Source organism: Lissotriton helveticus, chromosome 1_1 (genome assembly GCF_964261635.1).
Source record: "Lissotriton helveticus chromosome 1_1, aLisHel1.1, whole genome shotgun sequence".
NCBI classification, from domain to species: Eukaryota; Metazoa; Chordata; class Amphibia; order Caudata; family Salamandridae; genus Lissotriton; species Lissotriton helveticus.
This window is the reverse complement of record NC_136057.1, coordinates 524,052,180-524,068,393: the sequence shown is the minus strand read 5'-3', so window position 1 is coordinate 524,068,393 and position 16,214 is coordinate 524,052,180. Positions and strand designations below refer to the sequence as shown.

Sequence of the window (16,214 nt, the reverse complement as noted above, 5' to 3'; positions counted from 1 at the left end):
CCCTCATTAGTAGGCGTTCAGAGTTTGGGGAATCTACAGTATTTTGAGCCAAATGTCAGAATGGTACATTCTTCCTAGTGCTTTGTGGACTCAGGAGGAACATTCATATTGACACTGGGGGAAGAAGAAGTTGGAAGCTGAAAAAACAAGCCCACCTGTATTGTTTATCACCAAGTGTGTTAATCAGATACTTTATATCACTATTGTCCTACAGTTGTAAGTGGTAATTAAATAAAAAAACAAGCCTTAGCTGCAGTGTTCAAAATTTGGAATGTACTCACACAGACTGCTGTGCCTCCCTGATGACATTGCACCTAGAGGAAGTGATGTTGGTTGTCCCTGAAAGGCAACCACTGCAAGTTAGGAATACACCTGCATAGGTGTGCGCAGGCTGTTAAATGCATTGTGTATAGTGCAAGAGAAAAGTAAAGCTCCACAATTCAGTGTTAGGGTCAAAGAATAAATTACCATTTCTGTAGTAGACTGAGACTAAAAGGGTGGATTCTTCCTCTTCAGTTTCTAGTTCTAGTGAAACCCTAAATGCTGGTGTCTGACCTCTTGTAATATTGACCAACACCTTATAGCGCTAGTCTCCCTAGTGCCACTAGTCAACACAACTCTAGTCTGAAGTTCCCAGATATTTTGAGATTTCATACTTTAAAGGGTTGGTTATCTTCTGTGATGTTTTTTTCCCATAGTGAGGGTAATAACAAACAAAACAAAAAAATAATTGTGATATTACAAATATTGTGGTCCTATAATGCCCACGTAATATATGTACTGTTCATTACAAGCTAGTGGAATAGCGCATAAATTGTGCAAGCACCACAATGAAAAGACGAGCCATTAGATTTCCTTTAAGTTCCCTTTTTGGAACAGATGTCTATCTCTAATTGCGTTAGAAAGACTTGCAGTGTTTGCATGATGTGTTAGTGGCTCCATTAGAAAAGTGAGTGCCTTTAACACCTAAATTGTACGTCCCTACATTATTTAATTTATTATCTAAAGTATGTAAGGACTTTTTCATTTGTCCAGGTAGGAGGCACTTTCCTATTATTCCTGACCAGAATGAATGAATGAATGAGAAATTTATAAAGTGCAAACTCCTGCCCGAGGGCGTCTTGGCACTAAAGAGATGGATACGGCTATAGATTTGGTTGACCTTGTAGAGACTCTTGATACCTTACGCGACAACCACCACTCCTAATCCTGAGAGAATAGCCAGATTTTCAAGCCTTTCCTAAAAATGGATAGCGAGGGAGCCTATTCCAGATCAAAGCTGTGGTCCTAAAAAAACTCTTCCAACCCCAGGTTGTTCTCCTGAAGGGCGGGACTACAAGGTTCATAGCTGACCATGATTGTAGGGTCCTCCCTGGGATATATCATATGAGCTTATCCTTAAACAGAGATGGCCCTAGTCCCTTCAATGATTTTTAGGCCAGACGGAGTGCCTGAAACCTAACACATTGTTTGACTGGAAGCCAATGAAGTTTCTTATGGCTCCTCTAGTTGATTTAAATTTAGGGATTTTAAAAAGAAACTGAGCTGCCGCATTCAGCGCTGTCTGAATCTTCTTCCAAGATCCTACTGATAGATTGAGACGTAGGCTATTACACTAATAAAGCCTTGAAAGTACAAGCAAGATGACTACTGTTTTCAGAAGATCTGACGGTAAGAATTAAAAAAAAAATTTAACGAGCCTTAAGGAACAAAATGAGGTACATGTAACTTTATTCACTTGAACTTTGAGCTCCAAATCCTCATCAAGCAGAAATTCTACATTTTTCACTTTGGTTACTGGTTCTGGGAGAGAGACCAATTCAGGAGGCCACTATTTGAACGTCCAAAATATGGATTATTGCCAAATAGGATAACCTCAGTTTTTGCTCAGTTTAGCTTCAGGAATCATTGTCCATCCATTTACTAACATCACTCATGCAAGTTCTAAGGGCGTGGCTGGAGTTATTCTCGTGTTCCACCAGTGACACAACAATTTGTGTGTCATCTGCGTAGGAGGCTAGGGAAAGACCAGATGTTTTAATGAGTTTAGTTAGAGGTGTGACATATAGATTGAACAATGTCAGGCACAGCGAGGAGCCCTGTGGGACTCAGCAAGGCAGGGAGAACAGCTTGGAGGTTAACTTACCATGCACCACTCTCTGTTGCCTGTTCTCTAGGAAGGAATGCAGGACATTAAGCACAGTACGCTCTATCCCCAGCTTCTCCATACGGTCAACCAAAATATCATGGTTGACCGTATTAAATGCCGCGGAGAGCTCCAATAAAATCAGATCTGCATGCCCCTCCACTAATCAGAGTTTTTTTAATTTCCTCATTTGTTACCACCTAGGCGGATTCTGTACTATGATTGTTCCTGACCTGTATTTGGTGTCATCCAACAGGCAATTCTCTTCAACATATTTGAATAGCTGCTCATTCATTACTTTCTCCATCAACTTAGTTGCAAAAGGAAGTCTGGAAATTAGGCAATAGTTATTCAAGTCCAGGGCATTGAGATTATCCTTTTAAGAAGAGGCAGAATAGAGTCAGATTTCTAGTGCACGGGGAAACCACTCTCCATAAACATTATATTGAAAATCTTTACACAATGATTTGCCACTTGCACTGGGATCATATGCATTATTTTTTGTGGCCATGGGTCTTGTGGAGCACCAGATTTAACTAAAGGGATTAAACTCTTGAGCTGTTCTTCAGAAGCTAGCTTAAAAGCCGAAAACTTAGATTGAACTGTCGCTGCATTTGGAATTTGAACCTCTGACTGTATAGATGTCCTGCCTGCAGAATATTTATAAAACATATTTGCTACTTTCTCTTGAACAAAGCAGGCAAGAGCATCACAAAAATCCTGACTATTCATTGCTGAATTAAGATTGACTGGTACTACCAGTTTTTTATCACTCACATGCAAATTTTATTTGCTCAGAGTAATAGAGCATTTTAGCAGCTACAAAGCATTTTTTATGTTTGACTAATTTAAGTTTGTAGGTTATGCTTTCGGACTCATAGTTTTTCCTCCACTTCTGTTCTTGCCTGCCACATTCTTGTCTTGATGTCTTAAGAGCTGCATCAACACTCTGCTCTAGGTTAAGAGCCGGTTGCCAGGATGAGGTTGTAAGAATGGCTTCCAACTCGGCCGGCTGAATTCTGTGCCAGGCACTTCCTGGAGTTTGTTGAACTACAGGTCTGTGCGGTGATGTCTCCTGAATTTTTAGCTGCCATTTAACTGCCCAGTGGTTGGACCACGTAAGGGGAAGAGAAGGTAGTATTTGGTAGTATATGGATGGATGATTAGAAAAGAGACTGTCTAATATATGTCCAGCTCTGTGCTTCGTCCTCTGGATATTAAAGATAGTCCGAGACCGTTCATAATATCAATCAGTTTTGTGGAGTCCAAATTAGTCTCCTTTTCCAGATGAAAATTATAGTCACTCAACACTGAGACTTTAGAGGTCAGGATGGACGATTCAAGGGTCACACAGAGCTTATCTGCAAAACCGCATCTGGGTCCCAGCTGGTGCTAGATTAACATGCCCTTAAATGGCTGCTTGTTGGACAGTTGCACAGAAAAGACTAAGGACTCAAAGTTAGAAGCTGTTGAAGGTGTAAAAGTAGCTTTAAAATGATTTTGATTAAAAAACTGCCAAACCACCTCCATTTTTTTGGGCCTGTCCAGCCGATAGACATCGTATCCTGGGAGAGTAGCAGTGATAATTTCTGGGCCTGAGTACGAATCTGCCCATGTTTCAATAACAAACACAATGTCTGCATGCTGCAACTGAACTAGTTTGTAAAATTCTAAATGATGCTTCTCTAAGGGCCTTATATTTAAGGACGCACATGTGATATTCGTATACATAAAGCCGGCCCTTCTGTTACTCTGCTGATTGAGTGTAGCAGTTTGTTCTAGATTAATTACCGGTTTGGATCTCAAAAGTTTATCATGTGTATGGTTGAATCCTGTATGGTGAGGAGGGGTCAAGGAAGAGTTATGTTTGGCATAATATGTGGGGGGCACTTACTGTGAGGTCTTAGCACTAGTAGGGCCTCTCCTGAGTAACTAATGTTCCACAGTGGTTCTGGGGTTGATCGACCAAGGGGACGGCACTTGGCGTGGTTCAGGCGTGGATGGCCGCCGAGGGCTTGCCTTTGGTGCCTTTGGCTTCACGTTGGCGCTAACTTCCGGTTTTATACTAGTAGGAAGTGAGCCTAAGAAAAAAGCTAGACCGTCATCCTCCCAAGATGGCGTCAATGGATAGGAGAGAATGAACCTACTAGCCCTCCCTCCACTTAATCAGCACACAAGTGCTGCAGTGGACCGGGGAGGAGAAGAAACAGGTGGCTAACTCAAACAGTCAGTAAATGCAGGTAAGAATGAATCGCCCTGCAGTTATTATTTTAATTCTCCAGGAACAAAAAATGTCAGTAAAAATGGCCAAAAAGTAAAAACAACATTAGTCTAAAAGTGTATTAAAATAGATCTTATTTACAAGTCACCTCATCTGCAGCTTCCACTCTCTGCACGTTGGCTCCGTTTTCCAGTTTTAATCTAGGAGGAATAGGGCCTAAGAAAAAAGCTAAACCGCTACCCTCCCAAAGGGGCATCTTTGAAAGGGAGGGAGTGAACCTACTAGCCCACCCTCCACTCAATCAGCAGGCGAGTGCTACAGTGGACCAGGGAGGAGTAGAAACAGGTGGCTAACTCAAACAGCTGGTAGATAAAGGTAAGAATGAATAGCCCTCCAGTTATTATTTTAATGCCGAAGGAATAAAAAGTGAGAGTAAAAATGCCCAAAGAGTGAAAACAACATTAGTATAAAAGTGTATTAAGATAGATCGTATTTACAAATCACCTCATCTGCAGCTTCCTCCCGCTGCACAACTGCACCATCCTCCAGTTTTATCCTATGAGGAAGTGGGCCTAAAAAAAAAGCTAGACCACCACCCTACCAAGATGGTGTTTATAGATGGAAGGATGTAAGAGAGTGAACTTTCTAGCCCTCCCGCCACTCAATCAGCATGCGAGTGCTGTGGTGGACCGGAGAGGAGTAGAAACAGGTGGCTAACTCTAACATCTGGTAAAGGCAGGTAAGAATGAATACCCCTACAGTTATTATTTTAATGCCCCAGGAATAAAAGGTGTCAGTAAAAATGCCCAAAGAGTAAAAATAACATCAGTGTAAAGGTGTATTAAGATAGATTGTATTTACAAGTCACCTCTTCTGCAGCTTCTACCTGAATGAGCATTGCCTTTGTCTTGCCCGGAGTTTGAATTACTAACAAGGATGAAGAGTCACTGGTCCTGGATAAATTAGCCATGAAAACCTGGCCTTCTTGAATTTTAGAGCATATGCTCTGTGATATTTTAATCACCATATCGAAAGTCTCACTGAACTTTGGGAGAAATCCAAATGTGGGAAAACAGGGTGCTATGTAAGTTAGGTATCTAGCAATGGCATATTAGCAGTTTATGTCAGAATACTCTGTCGAAAAAATGATTATTTCATTAAAAAAAATCAAAATATTGTTCCATTAGGTGAAGATTATTTAGAGCAATATGTTTCTAAGAATATTTAGACACTATATTCATGTCAGAAAATATTCTGATATTATTCTAGTATCATACTATGCTAGCCTGTCTTCTTAACTTATCCATGCTAGGCCCAATGTTCCCCAATTTACGCTTAGAATAGACAGAAGTAAGGAGGACCTCCATTTTTCTTAAAGACGGAAGGGCTTGCATCTTATCTGATGGATGAATATCTTTTGAGTTGTCCAGACTGATACTCCAATTTCTATCTGAACGTAATTGTCTCAGAACTGTGAAACATACTGTACAAGGCAGACTCCTGAGGATGATGTATTCTGATCTATTTTGGAGCCTGCCTCCTGCAGCTTTCCTCATGAGCCGGCTAGTGCCTGATGTTAATTGGTCATAGAAGATAAGAAGCCTACTTATCCAATGGTAGAAGGCCCAGTTGAGTCGTGGAAGGCCTTTGAATTGTTGTTGTCAACTGCGAAAGGATAACACTAGAGCAGTCCTAAAGTGTGCTGATTCATTGGTCATAGAACTGATTAAGTCTATTTTGTAATGCAGTATTTGCATGAAAATCCAACTGATCTGGGAAACCATTTACATTTGAATTAAAAACTTACATTTTCATAGATTTATGAAAACAAACAGGACCAAGCAGCATTAAACTAACAAAGAAATACATTTTTTGTAATGCCTTGCTAATATCATAGCACTTTAATTTCCACAATTTCTGGACCAATGAGTCTTCAATGTATGTTTTTTTAATGCCTAACGTTAAAGTCCTTAGACATCTAAACCCCAACATCTATCTGGAAACGTAACCATGGTGCCCTGGCCTCTCTTTGTCTCCATTTCCTACTATACTTGACTCATATATAAATGGCCTTGGCGAAATTGTTATTGCTCTGGTGTAATTTATGGAAATTTGGGAATTTTGGGTTACGTTTGTTATGCAAAAATACTGTGATGATATCATTATGTCACATTATGTGAGATTTGCAGTAAAAATATGTGAGCTACTGTTGTTCACGGTGCTATTGGGCGATTTCTTGCACTATTTTTTAGCATCTTTCAAATGTTTACAGCAGAATTTTGCAATCGTATCTAAGTGGAGGACTTGAATTTTTTTAATGATGTAGTATTGTGTTATATTGAATTACATTTTTTTATGAATTTGTAAAGTTATTTCAGATGAGTGATGTATTATGTATTTCTTTTCTTCTTTTCTTAGATAAGTATCTTGAATTAATTGAATCATGTTGGGCTATGTTATGAAGGAAGTTTTATTCTGAAATAAATTATTGAATGAACTTTTACAACAAATTTCCATGTGGCAAGGAAATGGCATTTCTGTACTTTAATGATCATTCGTATAATCCAAACATAGGTCTCAATCTTTACAATAAAGTTAAAATCTTTGATCTCTAGACCATTACATATAGGGTGATTATGGTGGCTGATGAACTTCAGTCACACTTGCCATACTTTGCATTGCGTCGGGTGTTGCTGGCTGCAACACCCGGCGTAATGCAAAAAAGGCATGGTTTTCATTTCCCTGCACTATGTGGCAGGCACCAAGTTTTGGGAAACCCAAAACCAAAGTGTCCGGGGGGGAAAGGGGGCCGCTACAGGCCCCAAAGTTGATCCCCGCCAGTCTTTCCATGGCGGGTGAACCGCTATGGAAAGGCTGGCGGGGATGGACAATCGTAATCTGGTAGGCACCGCCGCCATTTAAAGGATTGGGAGGCCTCCACAGCACATGTGGGCTCAACGAGCCCGTTGGATGCGTGTCGGTTGGATTTTCCAACCACAACTGTAACGCTCACCATAATAATAAGATGGCGGACAGTAAATGGCCTCACGAATGCTGTGACAGAAATGTGATTGATTATTTCCTGCAATGCAGTGTCAAAATCTCAACGGCACTCTAAATGTGTAATACCAAATTTAAGTCCCTCATTTTAAGGGCCATATAATTCTCAAAATAGGATGTTGCCCCCTATCTGAGACTCCACATTGCATTTTTCTCAGGAAAATCATTTAGCCATGTAAAACCTGTCAAACTATATGCAGGTGAAAATTGCAATATTTAGAATTACATACTTCAAAATAGTGGAAAACAATCTATATTACAACTATATGTCATCTCAGGGATGCAGATCCCAGATTAAGGTAGTAACACAACATTGAGTAAACACCACACCTCCCATTATCTGTATTCACCTGGTGCAATCTTCCCAATCCAAGTACTGTGGTAGGGATTATTAAACCCTCAGGTCTGCAACCGACGACAAAGAAATTGAAACACTGTCCGCACATCATAAACAACTTTAAATTACTGCATGAAAAAATGTAATTTCTATTGGCTATTTTAATCCTTTTGAATATTCCTCAGACATCAGGCTGGATCTAGACATTTTAAAGCAGTAAACCTGCATGCCCATAGTTAGCATCTTGTGGCCCTGCACTGATGTGATTCTTCTCCAGATGTGATGGGCAGAGCCGTATAGAAGAGCCACAAAAGCGCTGGCATCAGTTCCGTTTTTTCTACGCCACCAGATGTGGATATGGAACTAACCCTTGTATCGCAACACAACTGTTCTTTTCTCAATTTAACACAAAAATAATAGTATGCAAGCAAAATGTCATCCCCTAAAACTACAGTGTTCAAACCTTGGAGGGACTGTAACAAGCAAATGTAAGATCATGACTCCATGGCCTGTAGTGAATGTGCACAGAGAATCTGAAGGCCATCTGGGGCTGTAAAATTAAGTTATACATTACCAAGCACCGGAAGACTCTACGTTAAACCCAGCCGATGTCCAAAGGAAGGTCTCGTTCTGCTCCCAAAGTCATTTACATAGCAGATTTTTGTCATGATCAAATTCCTTGCGTAAGCCAAAAGATGCAGGTTTCTCCACTTTGAACCCTTCCATCAGGTCCCCGCTCAGTGCCAACTGGAACCTCTGGGCTAGATATAGGCCACACACATCAGCTTTGATGCCAGCTTCAATTTAAGTACCACAAACTGCATCAGGCCGTGGAGTATAGACACCTATGCAAACACTGTCAACTTCAGATGACCAAGCACAACAATAGTGTTCTTTGACTCAAAGCTAATTTCAGACAAGGCCGCCAGATACCACTGGGCCACAGCCTTCTGGCAACCATTTAGACTCTGATACAAAGCCCTTGCCTCAAAGAAAGGCTTGGATCCTTCACAACCTATTTGGTATGCATTTCGACAATGACGATTATAATGAATGGGATGAACTAGAACTAAAATACACAGATGACAATTGACGTGAGTACTCACAGGATGTCAGTGACAATGATACCTCCTCAGACACTGGCCTAGTCTCCCTCCCTGGTCCTGCCAATAATGACAGTGCCTCCTTCACAGTGGTGATGCGAAGCGTGGCTGGAGTACTGAGCTTCCAATTGCCCACCATGGAAGTAAAAATCAGTCTTCTCATGGAAGTTCTCCAACTTAGAAAAATACAAAGTCTCTTCTGCCTTTCACTGAGACTTTGACACACTCCCTACTTGGGGCATGGGCAAAGCCACGCTCTCCATCTCCAGTGAACAAACAGATAGCTTGGTGGCATCACCCAGCTTTAGGTAACTTTACTTGCTGTGCCCACGGACCTATGTCTTGTCATCATACAGGCCACGATGTGGCGAAATTCACAGATGCAGACTGGATACTACAAACCTCATATGCTGGTCGACTGGCAATCGTGAGGTACTCAGGAGTCATGCCTGGATGTCCTCTACAGTTTTTCCAGGTAAGATAGCAGGAGAAGCATTTATTTATTTATTTATTTATTGCATTTGTAAGGCGCGCAGCTACCCACAAAGGGTTTCCCGGCGCCGAGACATTATAGCTGAGCAAAAGGTATGGAAAGCGGAAGAGTGGACAAATCATTTCTCAAAAAGCCAGGTCTTAATGTTTCTCCTGAATCTTGCATAGTTGTCCTCTTTACGGATGTGAGCAGGGAGTGAGTTCCATAGGGTGGGCCCTAGATGGGAGAAAGACCTCCCTCCCATTCTTGCCAGTTTAAATCTGGGCACCCCAAAGTTGGCTGCTGATAGGGAGCGCAGATTTCGTGTAGGAAGGTAGGGACTGGCTAGTTCTTGCAAATATTTAGGTGCCGTGACGGCTTTGAACCTAAACATGTAGCTCAGGGCTTTGAGCCTGACCCGGTTCTCGACCCTGAGCCAGTGAAGTTCCCCAAGGTATTTCGATACCCTGGCGGTTTTCGGGATTTTACACAGCAATCTTGCGGCGCAATTTTGGACAAGTTGAAGCCGTCTTAGGGCTGCCTGATTTGAGCCCAGGTAAAGGATGTTGCCGTAGTCAAGCCGAGATGTAATGAGTGCATTGACTACGGTCTTCTGGGTAGCAGGGGCAGCATCCACAAGATTTTACGCAGCCATTTCATGATGGTAAAGCATAGGCCAATGACTTTGTTTGCTTGTTGCTTCATAGAAAGTGCATTGTCGATGGTAACCCCCAAATTTCTAACTTGAGTGGCTGGTGTGGGGAGGTTGCCTAAAATAGGCGGCCAGTGGGAAGAACTCCATAAATCTTTATTTTTCCCTAGAAGGAGAATCTCAGTTTGTTCCCCATTTAGCTTCAGCTAGTTGTTAGACATTCAGCAGAAGACCTCTTGGAGACCTTGTTTAAGTAGAGAAGGGGCATGGGGATCGGACTTTGACAATGAAAAAACGATTTGCGAATCATCCGCATAGGTCATAAGGGTGAGTCCAGACCTTTCTGCTAAATCAGCTAATGGGCGAAGGTAAAGGTTAAAAAACAAAGGGCTCAAGATCGAGCCCTGGGGCACTCCATGTGGGGCACTAAACGTATCAGAACAGGTGAGGGAAGAAGCGATCTGAAACGTGCGTTGTGAAAGGAAGAACCTGATCCATTCCAGTGCCGCACCACCGATACCATTTCTCCTGAGCGTGGCTAGTAGTTTATTGTGAGAAATTGTATCAAAGGCCGCACTCAGATCTAGCAGAATGAGTGCGACCGTTTGGCCATCATCTAGGAGTTTCCTAATCCTCTCAGTTACTCCAAGAAGAGCAGTTTTGGTGGAGTAACCTGCCCTGAAACCGGATTGAGAAGGGTGTAGGAGGGAATTGTCTTCAGTAAATGTGGTGAGGGCAGAATGGATGTGTCTTTCAAGGATTTTCGAGAAAACCGGGAGAAGGGATATGGGCCGATAGTTAGCTAAAATCTCAGGATTGGCAGTTGGTTTTTTTAATAGTGGGCTAACCATGGCGTGTTTCCACAGCGAGGGGACCGTAGAGAGTTGGAGGGAAGAATTAAGCGTGTCGGCAATGATGTTTAAGGAAGGATTGTCCAGTTGATTTATGACACTAATGGGAATCGGATCAAGAGGGGAGCCTGACTTGATGGATTTGAGGAGGGACCTCAGAGTCTCGAGGGTGATAGAAGGCCAGTGTTCTAACATGCACCCTTCTGTTATCACAGGAGTGGTATCTTCTTCTTGTGGGTCATTGACTGGGATATTCTTATTAACGTCAGTAATGATTTTCTCAATTTTTTCTGTGAAAAAGAAGGCCAGATCTTGGCATTGTTGGGTGTTTAGTAGGCAGGCCGCAGCAATAGATTTTTCACCCGCCAATTCCTTAACGGTATTGAAAAGCGTCCGGGCCATATTGGGAGCTGAGTTAATAGTATTTGCTACGTAGAGGGCTTTGGCCAGGCAGTGTGGTAAATATTCCTAGCCTTTCGATATAGCTCTTTCTTTCTGTGGTCATAGTTTTTTCCGCCATTGCCTTTCAAGCGCTTTACACTTAGATTCATTAAACCACGGAGCTGGGGGGCGATGAATATTGCCTTTAAAGTGGGAGGGAGGCAGACAAACATCTGCTGCGTTCCCAAGCCACGTGTGAGTTGCGTAGGCAATACTTTCCATGTCGTGGCCATGGACAGGGGGATTTTTGGCCAGGGTAAAATTCATTTCTTCAATGTTCAGCATTTTCCAGTTTCTCATGAAGGTGACTGGACGGACGGGGTATGGTTGGGAGGATGCTGCTAATGTGAGGTTGAAAAGAATTAGATGGTGATCAGACCAACAAATAGGAGTTGTGTTTAGCAATTTTAGTTCTTGCATGTTCGAAAAAATTGGGTCCAGAAGGTGACCTGCTTTGTGTGTGGAGCCTGTATTAAGCAATGTCATATTCAGTGCTGTGAGGTCGTCTAAAAGGTTCACACAGGAGACATTGGCTAGGTCGTCGAGGTGTAAATTAAGATTTCCTATCAATGAGAAGTTTTTGGAGGTGAGAAGAAAAGGTGTAATATGGCTTGCTAAATTTGCGGCCCATGAGGTAGCGTTCCCCGGTGGCCGATAGATCAAAAGACCGGAGAATGTAAAATTGGGGTTAAGGGAGATTTTAAAGAACGCGGCTTCACAGTCAACCGATTCGAGGCTACACGTGAGATCCCTACAGTAAATGATTGCAATGCCCCCGCCTACTTGCCCAAATCTGTCCTTTCTAACAATGGCATAGTTAGGAGGGAGAGCGGTAGCCACATCAGGCCCTGCGCCATCGTGGAGCCAGGTTTCTGTCAAGAAGATTGCACTAGGTTTATTGTCCAGTAGTAAGTTGAAAATATCGAGTTTGTACTGCGGTAAAGATCGGCAGTTTACATTGTAGAACGTAAACTCAAGTGTTTTCGGTGTTGGGGGATGGCCCTGTTTGATAGTACCATCGCTTATCTCTGGATAGGGTTGGAAATCAGTAAGAGTAAGCGCGCATTTAGGACAGGAAAGGTTACCAGTGTGAGATGGCATGAGTGTAGTGCATTCAACATTTTTCCTTGGACGAAGGGCCCTTAGCTGCTCAGAGGTCATCATACCTGTATTTAATGGGGCTGATGTAGCATGGTTCCCTGCCCTGTGACCTGGCCTGGCCCAGACGGGCCCAGACGGGCTGGTCTTAGGCGCGTCTTTGGCGCGGGTTTGGCGCGGGCACTGCGCGTCATAGAGGGCATCTGGTTTATGTAGAGGACGGGCTAGTCATCAGCTCCGCCTCTACACGCCCGCCCAATCAGTGCCTGCCCCGGCCTGGAAGCCGGAAGAAGGTCCCGCCCTGCAGCCTCCACACAAACAAGCCTAGGGCTTGCGGTGGAAACGGGGCTACAGGGGTGACGAGTGCCTCAATGGTGAGTGGGTGCAAATATAATTAAAAGGCCAACACACAGTGCAATTTTAAAATCAATCGGTGCTGTATATCTAAAAATTATTTTCGCGCTCTAACATAGATCGTTATACAGCGCAGGTCCAAACAAGTAGCATTAAGAGTCAGGGGCTAAGCAGTGAATTATTATTCAGTCACACAGCAGAGTTTTGTTTTACCACAAAGCGCTTCACCATACAATACAATTCGCGCAGTGAATGTCATCAAGGAGAGCAGGGAAGTTAATGGGCTTATGTAGAGGACGGGCTAGTCATCAGCTCCGCCTCTACACGCTCGCCCAATCAGTGCCTGCCCCGGCCTGGAAGCCGGAAGAAGGTCCCGCCTTCCACCCTCCACACAAACAAGCCTAGCACTTGCGGTGGAAACGGGGCTACAGGGGTGACGAGTGCCTCAATGGTGAGTGGGTGCAAATATAATTAAAAGGCCAACACACAGTGCAATTTTAAAATCAATCGCCGCAGTGTATCTAAAAATTATTTTCGCGCTCTAACATAGATCGTTATACAGCGCAGGTCCAAACAAGTAGCTTTAAGAGTCAGGGGCTAAGCAGTGCAATTATTATTCAGTCACACAGCAGAGATTTGTTTTACCACAAAGCGCTTCATCATACAATACAATTCGCGCAGCGAATGTCATCAGGGAGAGCAGGGAAGTTAATGGGCTTATGTAGAGGACGGGTTAGTCATCAGCTCCGCTTCTACACGCTCGCCCAATCAGTGCCTGCCCCGGCCTGGAAGCCGGAAGAAGGTCCCGCCCTGCACCCTCCACACAAACAAGCCTAGCGCTTGCGGTGGAAACGGGGCTACAGGGGTGACGAGTGCCTCAATGGTGAGTGGGCATTCAGCCCAGACTTCTGCTCTACCCATTGCGATAGCAGAAAACCCCCCTTAAGCATGTCCTTTGAGGCACGCAGCCACCCTGTCAGAGGGAGAATCCAGCATTTTTCCTAAGGTGGCAGGCAATAGCTTCAGACAAGTGGGTAATGGACATTTTCCATTGCTTTACACCACCACACCTTCCGCCACCCTGATAGTGACTGACTGAGGATCACCTGTCAGTTTTACAGCAGGTTGTGTAGGCCATTTTGGCCCTAGGGGCTATACAGAGGCTGCCGGCATAGGAAGTGGGAACTGGGTGCTGTTCTTGATATTTTTTAGTTGATGAAGAAGGATGGCAGCCTTTGTCCTATTTTAGACCTTTGCCCTCTCAATGCCTTCGGTGAAAGTACCAATTCAAGCTGCTCACCCTCAAAGAGGTTTTATCTGCCCTTGACCTTGGAGACTTGCTGGTAGCATTGGAAATGCAGAGTACCTATTTCCACATCCCTGTTCTGCAGGCTCACATGTGTGATCTATGGTTTACAGAGGGCAGGAGCACTTTGAGTTCGCAGTGCTCTCCTTTGGCCTCACCAGTGCCCCTCTGTTGTTCACAAAAGTGATGGCGGTGGTTGCTGCACACTTTTGAAGGTTGTGGGTGCCAGTCTTACCCTTCCTCAACAGTTGGCTGCAGAAAGCGAGTATGCCCCATGCTCTTGTCACCCACCTCTAGACTACAACAAACCTCCTAACATTGTTGGGGGTTATTATAAACATGCCAAAGTCATATTTGACTTCTTCTCAGATGCCCCCTTCCTTTGGAGCTATTCTGGATATGATGCACTTTGGTGCCTTTCCCCTGTGGAGGAGAGTCCACAACATTCAGGCAGTGATCCTGATGTTTCAGCCTCTGCCCTAGACCTCAGTGAGGATGCTTTTGATAGTACTGGAATTGGTGCCATCTTGCTGGTCAAGCATGGCAGGTGGTCTATGCACACTCAAGTGTGGAATATAAAGTCCTAGTGGGCATGTGATCTGTTATATTATACCCAGCATTAAGTGGAAACTGCAAAATACTGGCAGTTGTGGCTGCAGGACTGTGAATGGGTTAGCAGCAGTCCCCTCTTCTTGCCCCACCCTTAGCTAACAGTAGTGACTGATGTATCACTCCTGGATTAGAAAGGGAAATCTGGGAGAGGTGGAGATCAAAGACATCTGTTCTCGGGTGGAGACCCAGCTCCACATCAACCTGTTGGAGCTGCAAGCCATTCATTTACCCTTGAAGGACTTCCTGCTATCCTCCTAGTGGAGGTTGATATAAGTGCTGACGGACAACTTTACCGCCATGTGGTACTACAACAAATGGTAGGATTGGGTCATAGCCCGTGTGCCAGGGGGCACTATGCCTCTGGAAGTGGCTGTATCACCAGGGTATTTTCCTAGTGCTGCACCAGCTGTTGGGTCGAACATTGCTGCTGACACCTAGTAGATCATAAATGGCAGCTTCATACAGACATGGCACAGAGTATCTTCATTGAAGAGGGAGAAAGTTGGCTTGATCTGTTCACCACTGCTGAGAACATGCAGTGTAAGAATCGTTGCGTATTCAGTTCCCAAGACGGCCCTCTTTCACAGAAGTATTCCATCTTGAATGGAGCTCGCCACTCCTTGCTGCCACTACCTCTCCTCCCCTGCACAAGTTCTGAAGAAGATCAGGACCTGCTGATCCCTGGACAAAAGCATCTGTACTACTATCAGCTGAAGGACAGGGTCCTGCATAATCTTCACCTCTATGCTTGGGGATTGAGCCACAACAGTTGGCTGCATTCATCTTCCCTCATGAAGTAGTTGATGCTATTCTAGAAGGGGACATTCCTTTATGAAATCTGTATACACATGCCATTGGGATGTATTTTTGGTTTGTTGCCGTACTCGACAAATTGTTTCACTACCTATCTGAAGTGTTGCTATTTGTGTTGTGCCTTGCCCAGCAAGGACTTGCTTTGGGCACAGTTCAAACTTGTTTGTCAGCTTTCAGAGTTTGTGTGGATCAGTCCTCTTTATTTACATCACCAGTTGCAAGGCATTTTTTAAAGGTTTGAAGCATATGTTCCCACCCAGACCTTTCATCATGTCTCAGTGAGACCTGAATTTAGTCCTTACATTCCTAATGTGTGCTCTCTTTGAATCACTGCACATTTATCGTTTGTAGCACCTCACTCTAAACACAGTTTTCCTCATCACCAAAACATCATCCTGGTGGATAAGTGAACTACAAGCCCTCTCTCCAACCCACCACACACAACATTCTTTCCAGACGAGCTGGTGTTGAGAACCCAAGTCCCCTGTTTCCTGAAAGTGGTAATCAATTTTCAGGCCAGACAAAATATCACTGTCCTGGGGTCCCTTGCTCCATCTCACTCTTCTGAGTAGGAGGAGAGACTACATCAGCTGGACAACGGACGAGTTCTCAGCTTCTACATCAATCATACCAGTGAACAGTGCGTGGAACATCAGCTCTTTGTTGGATTTGCTGGGACAAAGAAAGGTAGTGCAGCCCAGACACTGGAGAACTCTCCTCATCAAGATTTGGTACGCAGTGGCTAGGT

The 16,214-nt window shown here is 43.8% G+C and overlaps 1 protein-coding gene across 1 annotated transcript in view; it reads left to right on the top strand.

Moving 5' to 3' along the window:
• ANO2 (anoctamin 2) overlaps positions 1 to 16,214 on the top strand; it is a 1,767,324-nt gene that overhangs the window by 1,564,353 nt on the left and 186,757 nt on the right. The window lies entirely within an intron of this gene.